This window comes from Phodopus roborovskii, unplaced genomic scaffold, assembly GCF_943737965.1.
Source record: "Phodopus roborovskii unplaced genomic scaffold, PHOROB, whole genome shotgun sequence".
NCBI lineage: Eukaryota > Metazoa > Chordata > Mammalia > Rodentia > Cricetidae > Phodopus > Phodopus roborovskii.
The window spans coordinates 8,855,406-8,871,794 of record NW_026126598.1 but is presented as its reverse complement, the minus strand read 5'-3'; positions in this window follow the sequence as shown (position 1 = coordinate 8,871,794).

The window sequence follows — 16,389 nt, the reverse complement described above, 5'->3', positions numbered from 1 at the left end:
TCGTCAATTATGTGTCAAAGGCATTGGCCCCTGTCAATAATACACATTAACTTGGGATTTACCCACCCCTTACACATTCATGCATGGCTTCCTTAAGCTTTCATGCCATCATATATGGTCTGGTTGATCACTGTTTCCACTGTAGTTTCTGCAAGGTGGTATTGAAGAAACTCATCACTGTAAATGTTGAAGGTTTTCAGAACACAGCTACTTCTGCTCCAGAAAGTAGTCTAGCCATCACAGGCAGTGGTATCCATTTGGGTGTGGTGTTTTCTTTCAGCTTGCTGTTGCTTGAGATAGCTTAAGTTCCATGCCATGGGTTTTATCTAGGACTGGGAGATAGCTTAGCTCAGTGGTTTTCAACCTGTGGGTCATGACCCTTTGGCAAGCTTCTGTCTCCAAAAATATTTGCACTATGATTCAGAACAGTAGCAAAATCACAGTTATGAAGTAGTTATGATTGGGGTCATCACAACATGAGGAACTGTATTAAAGGGTCACAGTGTTAGCGAGGTTAGCGAGCAGAGAACCACTGCTCTAGGTGAAGACCCACCATCATTTCCTACCTGGAGAGTTAATCCAGTTGGGCTGGTCAATGACCTGCCTGAGAGACTATCCTGGGCAAGGCAGGGGCATCCATCACTGAAAAGGCAGGGTCGATAGTAATGTACTTTTCCTTCCTAGAATTCCTGCCCCCTGATGAGCCTCTACCAGTGTCCACAGGTTGGAGTCTGCCATCCTTCTAAGTCCAAATTCAGAAGGGTGTGACTTCCCTTTTCTTCTCTCATTTTCCTTGGGATACTGGCTAGAACCTAAGTGAGCTTTAAAATTCCCCAACTCTTTGGGCTTCCTTACTCTTTCTTTAAAAGTTCCCTCACTGACCCTGTGGCTGACTGTACCCTGTAGCTGACCTCTGTGCCATCTCCTCTCAAATGGCTCAGCTTTTCCTGTTCTCTTCTCTGTTCCCCTCCTCTGGGCAGCCATGAAGTTTACAGCTTGCCTGCTCTGGGGTTTTCCTTTAAACTCTAATAACACATCCTCAAGTTTCTATTTAAGTCTGATATTAAATTCTTTAATTAATGAAGACAAGAGCCCCAAGAGGGGGCCCCCAATTTCCCAAGTAGCATAAGGTGACTCTGCCAGCGCGCCCCCAGATTTTCAGTGACACTTCTTTTACCATTTAATTATTCCATCAGTAGAGAAAATGAACTAGTTTCTACATCCCTAGACAGCATCCCTGCCAGTGATCTTGACGAGGTTATGAATTGAGGTGTCTGATGGATGCAGGCAGACATGTTGCTCTGAGTGCTACAGCAGGCAGATCAAATGTGTTGGGGTGATGGGGTAGCAGCTCTTGCTATATTTCCATCGCTGCATCCTAGCAGAGTTTCCCAGGGATTGGGGGTTGCCTTCACGCCAGAGGCAATGTGGAGGTCTTAGAGCCTTGAAGGCCTTTGAATTGCAGAAAGTACCATGCTTGACACAGTAATAGCTTTTCTGCTGAAGTATTTCAAGAGCGTGGGGTGATCTCAAAGAAGAGCTGAAAGGTGTATCTATTATACAAAGGAAATCTTCATAAAGCCTAGTGGATCTTCAGGGATTTCAATGGGATTTAAGTGGTTGAGGAATGAGTTAAGGATGAGGGAGAGAGAGAGAGAGAGAAAGAGAGAGAGAGCAGGCTGCTTGTTGATGGTATTCATGGGACTAATTGAAGCAAATTAAATTAGGACGATCTGAATTATGTCTCTAGAATCCACCTTTAAAAGCCAGTGTGGAGGTTTGAACTTATAACCTCAGTGCTGGGGCGGTGGGGTAGAATTTCTGGGCCAGTCTATTGGAATCAGGAAGCCTCGGGTCCCAGCAAAAGACACTTTCTTTTTGATAAAAAACAGCTCCTGAGGAATGACATCTGAGGTTGACTTCTGGCTTCCGCATGCACATGCACAATGCATGTATGAACACACACCTGCACACACATGAACACGGACCCATGCACACATAGAAAGTAACAGGAGTCTCGTTCTCAGTGGCTCTGAATTTCTTTTGTGCAATGTGAGTTTTCAAAGTTCCCAAAGCTACTGAGCCAAGGGCATCACCTAGAGTCTTCTGCTGTGGCTGAGAGCTGATGATGGAGCCTTGACTATGCCAAGGTACAGTGACATTCAGAGAGCTGCCACTTGCTGGCTTTGGGCCGTGGTTCTGAGTCCACCCCATTTACTCCATTTTTAAGCTCTTGAATTCCATGCTGAAAACCCAGCCAATTCATCACAAAACATAAATCAGAACCTGATCTTCCTTGTACTCGAGTTTTATTATATTTTTTATCTCCTTAGCTCAAAAGAAATAGGTTCTACATCACTTTTAAAAATACACCGACTCAGTTAAATGTAATTTTCTCTAAAGCCAATCGCTTAATTAGACAATAATATTAGAGAAATTGACCATTATATCTGGTTACCGACTTTTCAGATGGTCTGTTACCATTTATATTCTTTGCAGTTGGGTTTTTTTTTTCCTTAAGCACGAAAATAATTTATCGAGATTGTTCTTTGAAGCTATTTTTAATAGTCTAATGGCTTTTTAATTTTCAAATCATTTATAGTCATCAGCTGGGGCCAAGGAAGGACTCAGACAGACTCTTAGCAAACGCCTGTTACTTCCTCTTTGGTTATTAACTGGTTATACTTGAAAGTAAAGCTGAGGGAACACAGGTTCTCCCACTAGTGATGATGTCAGACGGGCTCTCCGTGTACACAATGAACCTTGGGCTGGAAGCCATAACAAGAAAAATGGCATTTACCAAAGACTTAACTGTGCTAGACTATTTATGTAGATTTATTTTTTTTTAAATGGAGAGTCATGTAGTTCATGCTGGTCTCACACTCACTACATAGCTGAGGATGGTCTTGATCTCACAATGTTAGTTCTGGGGTTACCAGGATTCACAAACACACACACACACACACACACACACACACACACACACACACACAGAGAGAGAGAGAGAGAGAGAGAGAGAGAGAGAGAGAGGAAGAGAGAGAGAGAGAGAGAGAGGAAGAGAGAGAGAGAGAAAGAGAGAGAGAGAGAGAATAAGAGTGAGACAGACAGAGTCAGAAACAGAGGAAGAGGGAGAGGAGGGAGAGAGGTGAGTACATCCTGGTTACTTGTGACAGTGTTCATAGGGGATAGAACCTAGGACCTTTCATCACCTTTCCTTTATTGAGGAGGTAGAGTTAAATCATGGTCAAGGTCAAGGTACTTGCAAAAATCACAAAAATTAAGGATGGAAGAAGGCACTGGGCACAGACAGCCTTATCTACTATTCTATCGTTTTCTGTTACATGAAACTGAATCTCAGTAAACATCACGAATCAATATAAAAACCTCTGGACCAACAAGCTAGTTCCATGAGATAGAAAAAAAAATATTATAAGCACAGGAACACTGAATGGTGTTTGGTCATGGAGGAAGTCAGCACCAAAAAAAAAAAAAAAGCGGAAGGAAATCACATTGCTCTCTGTTGGTGGGAGGAAACAGAGACTTTTTACATCGAGTTATCAGGAAGAACATGTATTGCAAAAGCCAGAGTGACAGCTGAACAGGATGTGTATAATCTTCCCAGTCGAACAAGCTCAGTTACACAAAACTCAATGATTTTCAAAATCCATTATTATTTTTGAGACTTCAGACTGACTTATTGTGGACATAGAATTTAGGGTAAGGCAGGTGGAGGGTGGACTGAAGCTCTGGAATCATGTCTTCCCATTGAGACATGCTACATTCCATTTGCAGAAAGGGGTTATTTGTTTATTAGTCAAGAAAGGGCCAAGTGTGGTTTACTGGATTTCAGGGATAGCTCTCATTTTAGCAGTGAGCCCTAGTGAGCCTGTCTCTACCTCTCCTGTACTCAGGTTACATGTACATGAGGGTTATGAGGATCAAACTCAGATCTTCATGCTAGCAGGGCAAAATTCTTACTGACTAAGCTACCTCCTTGACCCTTCTTCTGTGTTTTTGGGGAAAAAATTTATTTTATTTTGGGTTATTGTGTATGTGTGCAGGTGCATGCACATCTGTGCAAGTACACTCAGAGGACAGAAGGGGGCATTGGATGCCTGAGCTGGAGTTAGAGGTGGTTGTGGGCTTCCTGATGTGGTTGCTGGGAACTGAATCTGGTCCTCTGTAAGAGCAGTGCAGACTCTTAACTCCTGAGTCATCTGTCCAGCCTGGTCATTTCTTTCATTGTCATATTCTATGCTTGTTTTCAAAGTTCCAGAAAACTCGCTTTTGAATGTTTCATCCATCATGCATGGTTAGAAGAAACTAGAGAATACCATGACCAAGCGCTCATCCTGTACCTGCTCTTAAACCTCTGATGTTCATCTGTATTCTATTCTAAGCATCACTGTACTGCTCTGTTCTTGCCCTATTCCATTGCACACCTTTCCATTCATTTGAAAATTTACTCAAGTCCCTCTAATTGATGACAATCAATTAACATCAGATCTTATAAATTTCAAGGCAATGTTCCTACTTTTTCTCCTTTCCCTCTCTCTACTCTCCATCTTTTCCCCTGTCTCTTTCCCTTTCTCTCATTCTCTCTTTCTTTCTTTGACAAGATCTTGATGTGCATAGACTGCAATCAAATGCAGAGTCCTACTGCCCCTGTGCTGGGATTATGGGTGTTGTGTGGCACTATTCCTAGAGATATGTGAACAAATGTCTACATGTCTAACCACCCTAGATAAGGACTAACAATGGACCAAAGTAAGGAACCACTAAAGTTCAACTTGGCGAACCAGTGAGTTTATTAGGATTTCTTACAGGAGTATGGGTGAGGAGTTAGAGGAGCAAGGATGATTCAAAGACAGCTGTATCACCAAAAGTCCACCCCAGCACTGGTGAGAGCTCACAAAACCTGGAAACCTAAAGTACAATGTGTCATCTGTGTTATTTGTAGACAGCTCAACAGGTTGGAGAGTATATCTTCCTGGCAGCTCAGCTGGACTTCATCTCCTCATTAGTTCTTACTGCTTATATAAGCAGGGGGAGACAGAAGCCTTATTCATCTGATCAGTTTCAGGGACTTCCTGCAAACACTTAATTGTCTACTTCCTGAGTTTTAAGACTCCTCTCAGAATGCCCTGATTCTTTAGAACTTTTACTTTATGTGCTCCAAGAGAAAGTGCTACATAATAGGTGTGCACCTTTATGACCATCTTCTCATTTTTTTAAAAAGTGAATTACTAAGTACCAACTTCCTCTTCCTTCCTCCATAAATTCCTCACACCGTTTCATCTATTATGTAACAATTTCCTCCATCTTGAAAGGAAGCTCTTCAAGGTGCAGGATGTTCTAGAGGGAGGTGAAGCATTCCAACTTCTAGGGAAGCTCATTAAAATTCAGAAAGCAATCAACTCGGTAGCTTCAGGAAGTACCTGAAACTGACCAGTTTCACTAGGTTCCTCCCACTTCAAAGTTTCATAAGCAGCAAAGATTGCCGACAGACACTCTTCAACAAGTCTAGTTGCCTAGAAGAAGTTCAGAGTTATTCAGCTGCCTGGAATAGACACACTCCAATCTGTTGAGCTGTCTGCAAGTGGTGCAGTATGCTCCAGTTTTCCAGATTTCATGAACTGTCATCCCTATAACTCACTTCTCACCAATACTCCTGCACATAACTCTATTAAGCTTATTGATTCACTGAGTTGGACTCTGATGGAATCCTTACTTTGGCTTATTGTTGATTCCCTATGTGGAGTGAATAGAGATTTGCTCACATCTCCTGGAAATATTGTCACAAAACACTTTCTTTCTGTTGTCAGACATGGGACCCAAGCATTTTACTCTTGAACTACACTCCCAGCCCAAGTATTTATCACTTTTTATTTACTCTTTTCCTTATGTGAGTTCTAGAATTCAAATCTTTCAGATGCATTATGAATCTTCATACCACCCTAGTGCTCTAAGCACATGGCAAGATCAAGTAGAGTGTTTCTAAATGAGTGGGTCAATTGGGTCCCTTTAAACACCATCAAATCTGAATGTGCCTGTGTCAGAACAAAGAACAGTGGGATCAGTGTCACTTGTAGACCTAGAGTCTGACAGGGAAGTCCTTTGTGACTAGAGACATATTCATTCTTTCCAGGACAGTTCATTCCGAAGTACTTGCTGGCTGGTATTATACTGAATCTTATTTCTATAAGCTTTCCTATGGAAATGAGAAAATACAGAATGGACTCTTATCCTCAAGTACTTTGGGACTCCATGAAGAATGAATTTGCAATGCAGCAGAATGAATTTGTTTAACAGCCATTTAGTGCTGGGCTAAGCCATGAATCTTGTAAAACTGGAATCCAGAGAGAGCGAGATAGCATGGAGGTATGGAGAGGTCCTATTTGGACTGGAGATTTTGTTTTTTTAAGACTGGGTGTCCTCAGACTTTCTGTGCATCCGAGGATGACCTTGGTTTCCTTATATTTTTGGTTGTGAGCCTAGCCTTTAACAGCTGAGCAATCTCTCCAGGTTGTTTTCCCTCTCTCCCTCCCTCCTTCCATTCTTCCCTCCCTTCCATTATTCCCTCCCTTCCTCCCTCCCTCTCTCCCTCCCTCTCTTCTTCCCTCCCTTCCATCCTTCCCTCCCTTCCTCCCTCCCTCTCTTCTTCCCTCCCTTATTCCTTCCCTCCCGCCATTCCTCTCTCTCTCCTTTCTGCCTTTTTTGAGAAATGGTCTCACCACGTATCTTAGACATCCCTTGAACCCACAATCCACATATGTGCACCACACTTACCTGCATACATAATTTCCTGTATATGTCAGGAAGTATGCCATAGGAGGTGGGCCTTGGTCCCACTTCTTGTTCTCAGCTTCCTGACCATGGATATGATGTGACTAGATGCCTCACTCTCCTGCTGCAATGCCGTCCACACCTGGATGAACTGTGTTCCCTTAAACTGTGAACCAAAAACAAGCCCTTTTTGACTGAGATTGCTTTTTGTTAGGTATTTTGTCACAGAAACAAGATAAGTAACTAAATAACACAACTCTCTTGCTTCTTGTTTCTGTTGACCCCAGGTCTTCTGTGACATGTGGTCATGACCATCTACTGTCTGCCTTGGTGGTCACATTGTTTTCTGTTCTGTACCTGTCCCCACATTTCCTTTTCCCTCTCTCCTCCCCATCTCCCCTCTTTCCCCCTTTTTGGTACTTCTTTTTTCCCTACTAACATTCCTTCCTTTTCTACTTCTCTTTTTTGTCTCCCTCTCTCTTTCTATCTCTTCTTTCCCTCCGTCCTTTCCATCCTTCCCTCCATTCTTTTTCCCTTCCTTCCTCTCCCTTTTTTACCTCCTCCCCTTCTCCTCTTCCCTCTTTCATTTCTTTCCCCCTCCCTCTCTCTCTTTTCCCTTCCTCCTTTCCTTCCTTCTTCTCTTTCTTCCTTTCTCTCTTTCTTTATCTTCCTCCCCCCCTCTCTTTCTGTGAGACATTCTTTTTGTATGTTATTCTTCACACCCCTCCTGCTCCAGCTCCTCAAGTGCTGGGATCACAGGCTTGAGCCATCAGACCCAGTTACCGAGGAAACATTCCGAATGTTGGGTTTCCCTTCAAGTTTCCAGACTTTAAAAGCCAAGAAGAGCATGCATAATTCATAATTCCATTTTTAAAGTCCTTAATGGATTATGTTTATTTCATGTTTCTAAAAAGCACATACTGGCTTGGGAGATGGCTTAGTTGGTACAGTGCCTGTCACATAAGCCAGAGGATATGGGTTTTATCCCTCATCAATGTAAAATCTATGTAAAAAAAAAAACGTCAGGCACATCAGCATGTGCCTATAATCCCAGGGAGCAGAGAATGGGCAAAGTCAGGAGGATCCCTGAGACTCACTGGTCACCAGTCTAGCCAAATAGGTAAGAGTTTTGTCTCAAAAAATAAGGTGGAGAGAGACTGGGAAAGACACTTGGCATTACCAGTTCCCCCACCCAGGCGTACATGCACTCACCCTCTGCTAGATGGCATTTTCCTCTGACTGAAACAGCCCCTCCAGTTAGGATGGGGAAGCTCCTGAGACCTAGGAAGTAAACAAACACCACGTGTCTGGAGAAGCTGAATCTTAGAAGACTCATAAGGGCCCCAAGGTTAGAGAAGCATCATACAAATGAGAGGAAGGGACCAATGACCAGTCTAGCTGCTGAGAGGACACTCTTCAGGGTATCCAGCCACCCACATGCCATGCAGAAAACTGGAGGGTTGCAGCTTTCATGAGCTGACAGCCATCCCTGCTCCTGTAAATAACCCCTCACCATGGTCCTGTCAGAAACCTCAATAAACTCATGGCTTACCATGCTTGACTTTGGTGTAATCATTACTTTTGTGGTCTGTTGTGGATTCACTATCTGAAGGGAGTGGACATGTATCTGTCATGTCTCCCTGGGAAAAGCATCACACAGACTATCCACACATACATAGGCACAAATATGAACACACACACACACACACACACACACACACACACACACACACACCCCTCTTGTAGATTTTCTATTTCTAACACCAATAGACTCTTTTCTTTCTGGATCCCTATTAATTGATGACATCTCCCAGCCAATGCTAAGTCTCTTTTTGGGAATCTGTTTCCACTTTCAGGCTTCACTGGGAGGCAAATGAGAAGTGGGTCATTGCATTGAGTGTCTCCGCACGGGGGCAGTCACCAGAGAGCCCCGCCTTCCGTAGAGCATGCTCCCCTCCCACTTGGGTTGATCTGAGGTGAATTATGGCTCCATGCTGACTCGTAAGTGGAAATCCATAACCCGCCTGGTTGTTCTCTGCGCAACCTCTTGTCATCTTCCCTTGTGAATATTGATCACATTTAAACAGGCTCTCTGCTCCAGGCCTGGTCAAGGCACCAATTTCATGTCAGATTCTCTTTCTCCCTACTTATGCAGGCCTATAAATGATTATAAATATGGACCTGATTGCAATATGAACCCTCTATGGAAAGCAAAAATATGTCACCTGAGTATTTTGTTGGAAACCTCTTTTTAAGAGAAAAGCAAAAGCCACATGAACACACAGGATGTTCTTCAGAACATCGATATTTGCTCCCCTGGTCCCATTCTGACTCCTGTCACGGGCCCAGCTTTCTTTTTTCAGGGTGATGGCTGAGGCTAGGGATTTGCTCTCAGGCCATGTTCTGAATTCCCAATGTAAAAGGTTGAGTCTCATGACTTAGTTCAATAAAAACAAATGGCTAAGTCCAGAGTATGCAGGCCAGCACTTGGAGGATGGAGGCAGGAGGACTGTTGAGTTCAATGCCAGCCTGGGTTACAATATGGAGACCTACCGAAGAGAAGAAAGATGTGTTATACACTTATTAACCTTTATTATGCACCTCATGTAGTCAAACTACCATCTTGTATTATGGATGCTCAAATAGCAATTCCTGCCTCAGGGCTATAGGATTCTGAAGAAATCAAATGAGTTGAAGGTTTACATTTACATTGGTTAAGAACATTGAATTCCTCTTTCGTATTTCCATATGCTTATCTTGAGAGGACAAACATGTACAAAACTATCTTAAGAAACTGCCTACTTGGGTTGGTTTTTAATGTCACTTTGCCACAAATGAGTAGGGAGTCTCAGGGGGACAATTGTCCTGACTGATGTGGGAAAGCCATCTCCAGTTTGGTAGCAGCCAGCATAACCTATTTTGTGAGTCCCAGACCAGTGAGAAATCCTGTCTCCCAATAGCCTGCAGAAATTTCCCTTCGACTCCCTCCTGCTCTCTACACCCTTACTGCTGTGGCTGGTACAGTTCCCAGCCAAACACCCAGTTGTTTAGTCTGGCTTCTCAGGGATGTGCTGATGGGTCAACAGAACATGGGCGGGGATGTCATACTTCACCGTTCCCTGTCTTCTTATCTTTTTTCTTTTACCATTTTTGTGTATGTATGTATGTGTATTGCATATTTGTGGACACACAGGCATGTGGGTGTACATACATGTGTATGCATGCAGGTGGAAGCCAGAGGTTGATGTTATGAACCATCCTTGATTGTTCTTACACCGGATCCACTGAGGCAGGGTCTTCTAGTGAAGCCCAGAGCTTTCGGGTAAGGATAATTTTTCTAGTCAGCTTTGTCTGCTTTCTTAGGTTGGGATTACAGGTGTGGTAGTTTCAATGTAATTGGCCCCTGTAATCTCATAGGGAATGGCACTAGTAGGAGGTGTGGCTTTGTTGGAGTAGGTGTGGTCTTGTTGAAGGAAATGTGTTTCTGTGGGGGTTCCCTATACTCAGGATACCACCCAGTGTCAGTCAACTTCCTGTGGCCTGCAGATCAAGATGTAGGCAGCACCATGTCTGCCTGTAGGTCACTGTGCTCCCCATCATGATGATAATGGGCTGAACCCCTGCAACTGTAAGCAAGTCACCCTAATGAAATATTTTCTTCATAAGAGTTGGTGCGGTCTTGGTGTCTCTTCGTAGCAATAGAAGCCCCAAGACAGCAGGAAGTCTCCATGCCCACCTGGCATTTATGTAGGTCCTGGGAATCCAAACTCTGGTCCTTATGCTTGCATGACAAGTGATTTAACCACAAAGCCATGCCCCCAGCCCTCTTGAAATGATTGTCTTGAAATGATTAACATAAGACATTTAACTCTGTGTACATGTTCTCATTGCTCCAGATCATTCATTTATTTACCAACGGATACATAGTAAGTGCCTACAAAGGGCCAAGCACTGGTGAAAGATGTTTCAGTGTTGATTGGGAATATGGCTCGGTGATTAAGAGTGCCTGCTGCTTTTCCAGAGGACCAGAGATGAGTTCCCATATCATGCAGCCTGCAAACATATCATAACTCCAGCCAGGTGATCTGACACCCTCTTCTGGCCTCTGTGGGCACCCATATGCCTATGTGCTTGCTCACAAACAGACACCCACACATGCACACAATTAAAAGTAAGGTGTTGACAAGAAGGTTCATCAGTAAAGAGCACTGGGTGTTCTTCCAGAAGACCTGGGTTCTATTCCTTGTACCTACATGGCAGCTTACAACCCTCTGTGATTCCAGTTCCAGGTGACATGATGCTCTCTTGTGGCCTCTGTAGGCATGCCTGTGATGCACATACATATTTTTAAATAAAACATTCACACATGCATACTTTTTAAAAATTAAAAAAATAAAGCATTTGAAAAAGCAACTTCAATGAACTTTAGTGTTCTGAGACAAACATTTCTAGTTTTAGAAGCAGTTTTTCCAAGACATCAAATAAACAAGAAGATTGACCAGTATCTAAGTTTGTTATGGCTTACCATAATAGCTGAATAAGAGAGACTTGGTAATTCTAGCATCTAGAAGTCTAAGCCTAAATGATCAGAGTTAGAACCCCGACCAGGCACTGCTCAAGTTATGCCATCTGATGCTCTCAATTCTCACATCTGATTCTGGTATCTCTGCTGCTGCCTGGAGAGACAGGCACAGAATGCCTTTCTATGAATTCTTAAGCAGACTCTCTGGACATCAAAACAATCAACACCACTGGCGGCAACATTCCCTATTTAGTGGGTACACCTCTATTAAATGTGTGACTCACCTCCTGTCCTCCCCCACATCTTCAAAGTTCCTTCTCTGGCATCCTCCCTGCATTCCTGGTAGTCAAAGACACCCTGCCTGTTAGCTCATGGCCTTTTGAGATGGATAAAAAAAGATATACAGCCCTCCCCCAGCTCTGGCTTGTGGGCTTTGACTGTTATCAGAACCCCTGCTATGCTGTCTGTCTACTACCTAAGGTGCTGAGGACTGAACTTTCCTGAGAATCTCCACCATGCTCTTGTCTGTCCACGATGTTCATGACTCTTCTAATAAAATTCATACCCAGAAGGACAATCCATCTCAGTGTCTGCCTTGATAAGAGTTACATGTCTCTCTTGGCCTGTCACCCCAGATGAAATCCAGATAACTGTCAGTCATGCTTAGAGAGACCATCAATGTCAAGTTGAGCCAAGAGGTACCAATACACGTGGGAGATCAGTGTAAGTCTCTTTAAGCCCTTTGTGAAACTTCTGTGTGATAGGGAGGTCAAACTGCACTATGCCAAGGGAGCAGGAGATACTCACTAAATGATGACATAGAAGGCATAGAAGCAGAAACTCTGGTCTCTGATGGCACCGCAGAGGGGTTACATTATCTCTGGGAAGCTTCTTGTAGAAGAGAAAGAAAATCCTGTGTTTTGTTCAGTCACTGTAGTTTGGGTTTACGATCAACCCGATATTATTCCTAAGTGACAAATTGGTTAATTAAAAATACAATTTTCTCTGACGAGCTTATATAAGACTTCTTCCTTGCTTCCCATTAATTCTGATCAAGAAAAGGAGGCTGGGGACCCCCAGGACTTACAAAAAGACAGAGATGCTTTCCAGCTTGGTCAATAAAATCAAAAGGGCTCTCAGGGTTGAGCAAGAAGCCAATTATCAGAGAATGAGTTACTTAACAGTGGTACCCAAAGTGAAAGGAGTCTGGGAGCTGTCACTGTAAGCCGGATGTGGGCTAGAAGTAGAGCAGAGAAAAGAAAGAACTGTGATGTGAAGAGAACCATTGTGCAAAAAAAAAAAAAAAAAAAAAAAAAAAAAAAAAACTCGGACAGGTATTGTAATAATCAAGGCCTTAGTTTGCTTTCTTCGGCTATCACAAAAACTCCCAAGACTATAACTTATAGCGAATAGAGGGTTTCTTTAGTTTAGTGCCCCAGAGGTGGAGAGCTGCTCTGATGCGGGCATCAAGAGGGAGAGAAGGCAGAATAGGTGTGCTCTCTTTTTCTTCTGACAAAGCTGCTAACGCCATCATGGCAGCCTTATCCTCATATTTTTATCTAATTCTAATTACTTCCCTAAAGGCCCTGCCCCTAAATACCATTAGTATCGATTTGAATCTTAAGTTTTCAATACATGAACAGTCACACATTTTTATTTCCCTTCTCACTACTGTGACAAAAGGCAGAACTAAAGCAACTTAATGAAGGCAGGGGTGATTATGGCTCACAGTTTGAGGGTATAGTCCATCATGGTGAGGAAGGCATGACAGCAGGAACATGAGGTGGATGGTCACATGACACCCACAGTCAGGAAGCAGAGAGGGATGGATGCTGGTGCTCAGCTCACTTTCTCCTTTTTAATCCAGTTTGAGACCACAGCCATGGAAGAGTGTAGCCTGCATTCACCATGTGTCTTCCCTGCTCAGTTAAACGTTTATGGAAATATCCTCATAAACATACCAAGAGGTATGTTTCTATGGTGATTCTACACCCCATCAAGTGACAAGTATGGTAGTTGAATGCAATTGGCCCCCATGAGCTCATAGGGAGTGGAACTACTTGGAGGTGTGGCTTTGTTGAAGTAGGTGTGGCCTTGGAGGAAGTGTGTCACTGTTGGGCTGGACTTTGAGGTCATCTATGCTCAAGCTTTGCCTAGTTCAGTTCACTTCCTGTTGCCTTCAGATCAAGATGTGGGATTCTCAGCTCCTTCTCCAGCACAGTTTCTGCTTGCATATCTCCATATAGTGCCATAATGATAATGGGCAGAATCTCTGAACTGTAAGCCACTCCAGTTAAATGTTTTCCTTCATAAGAATTGCTATGGTCCAAGGGCCATGCAGATATCCAGGGTCTGGTCAATCACCTGGGACCGTAAGTGCTATACTGATCCGGGTGGCCTGTACTGCCACTGGGGCCATGGTGACATGTGGGCCTGAGTTGCTGCAGAGCGCCATGTCTGGGTCCGTGGTTCTGCTGCAGCTGGGGTCTATGTTGATTTCTGTGGTCGATGTCAACATGCATAGGAACCATGGGTGTTGGGCCAGCACCACCCCTTTCTAGTCCTGCCTCTCGCCGTTCACTGCAGCAGAATAGCTGGTCTTGTTTCCCGTGGGAGAAGTGTCCCATCCCTCCCCGCAAGCATGGTGAGCTGGCTCAAGTAGCAAGGCCATAGAAGAGATGGGTCCGCCCCTTTCCTGAGAAGGTCAGTCCCTGAGACCCAAACTGACCAAATCATCTATCACTCAGACCCACATCCAGGGCTTTGAGTTGGCCCACCCCAACATCTAGCCTATCCTGCTGGAGTGTGTAAAGAAGGGACTGGTTCTGTGGAACCATAGCCACAGGACCTCCATGACTCAAGAGCAACTGCAGGATTCCTGAGAGGAGTTTCAGTGAAGGTCCAGTGTTAATGGTGTACCAGAAGCCACAGGCCTTGAACCTGACCAATGACTCATTGTAGTGTACATTTGCAAGTGGAAAGCGTGTAGTGCTGGACACACCTTAGCTCCCAAGGCCACTTAGATGAGGAAAGAAGTGTGGAGAGGCGGGAAAGATGGAGAAGATGAAGGATCAAAGTGGTTTTTTTTTATTTTTTTTTTTGTTTATTTTATTTTGTTTTCAATTAATAGTATTTGACTTTCTTTTGGGGGAATGCTACAGGAGTGAGGGGTGGGTATGGAGGGACTGGGAAATAAGAATGATTGGGTTGCATGATGTGAAATTTCCAAAGAATTAATGCAAAATTGTGTTAAAACAAGATTTGCTGTGGCCATGGTGTCTCGTTATAGTAACTGAAACCCTGATTAAGACAGCAAGTAAGATCGACCATTGCGGTAATCAAATTAGAGTAGAGATAACCTTAGCTTTATGAGCAACAGTATGGTAGTAGGAGGCTACCAGACTAGTGAGGGCAGGGCCAACTAGATTCTTCTCTGATTTGTGGAGCTGGAACCTCCCTTTTTAGTTATAGAGCTTGTGCCCATTGTGCTTGGGTGCCCTCGAATGGTGACCAAGACAAGCATGTGGGGTGGGTATAACTGGCCTTGCTTTAACAGGCTTTTAATTCCAGCTCCTGGGGAACGGAGGTTAAGACCTGAAAGCTTAAAGCCATCTCTAACTACAGAGTGAGTTCAAGGTTAGCCTGGGAGGCTTAGTAAAACCACTTTTGGAAATAACTAAAAAGAGATGGTGGGGTATAGGTCAGTGGTAAAGTACTTGTTTAGAATCTACTGGTGAGGGATAGGGCATGGCTCAGTGGTAGAGCTCTGCCTAGAATCCCCCAGTGAGGAGCTGGGGGGTAATGCTTTGTGATAAAGTGCTTATCTATCATGTCCACTCCCTGGTTAAATATCCAGTACCACAAATAAACAAATAAACAACAACAACAACAGCAACAAAAACCAGGGGAGGAGAACATCCCCACTGTCCTGTTAGCTTGGGTTTCACAGTGCATGTCTTTCTTAGGCGAGCCTCATACTCCTGCTTTTTCTGCCTTCACATTCTGTCATCTGAAATCAAGTCTCGTTTCATTGCCAGACCCCTTTGATTTACTGTGTATGCACATTTTGGTGGGCTAAGACATCTTTCATTTTCATACCTGACGCAGGAAGAGCCATAAAACATGTCTCTGAAGTCAGACTCAAGGGCCTCTTGATTAGGAATTAAACTGCATGTATGATTTATTCAATTTGAGCTTAAGGAAACAAGGGACGCTGAGTAAACGTGATTGGCAAACTCTCACTTCTGCCTCCGTTGAGAGCACAGACCCAGATGCAGACCACAAGGTTTGATAGAACACTTGAACAGGGTGTGAATTTGGAAGAAGCAGACGCCACTGAAGGCTCACCTGGGATCTGCTTTTGGGATACGGGAGTTGGGCAGCTCTTCCGATGTCACTTTTCGGTAAGGTTTGTTTCTTGTTGTAACACATCTGGCAAAAGCAGCTTAAGAGAAACAGGGTTTATTTTTGGCTGACAATTCACGGTCTGTCACTTCAGGGGAGTTGAGGTGACAGGAACTTGGAACAGCTAATCACATAGTCACATCACATGCACAGTCAAGAGCAGAATGAAATCAGTTAATGCATGCATGGTGTCACTCAGCTTGCCTTCTCTGCTCCTATACAGTGTAAGATCCCCTGTCTAGGGGATGATGCTACCCACAGTGGGTGAATGTTCTAAGTAACCAAGATAATCCCCCACAGATACACCCATAGGGCCACATAACTTAGATACATACATATACATATGCATACACTCTGCACACTCATGTGAGCATGGACACACACACCACACTCAAAACAAAATAATGTAGTTGGTAGAAGTCATAAAAGTTTAATTATGTAATATTGAGCATCCTAAGTATGAAGCAATTGTGTTTCTAACACCCTGTCCTGAGTTTTGAACTTGCCTTGTTTCTTGCTATGGGTGTAACCTAGGTGGCCTTCTCTAAAATTTACCTTCCCAGTAAAAGGTCTGTGTCCCAACAAGCCATATTGGCTGCCCATCCTCCAAAGGCAACCAAAACATCTAAATTAATAGTGAAAAACAGAAAAAAGAGTTTTATTTAATGTGGCTGTAA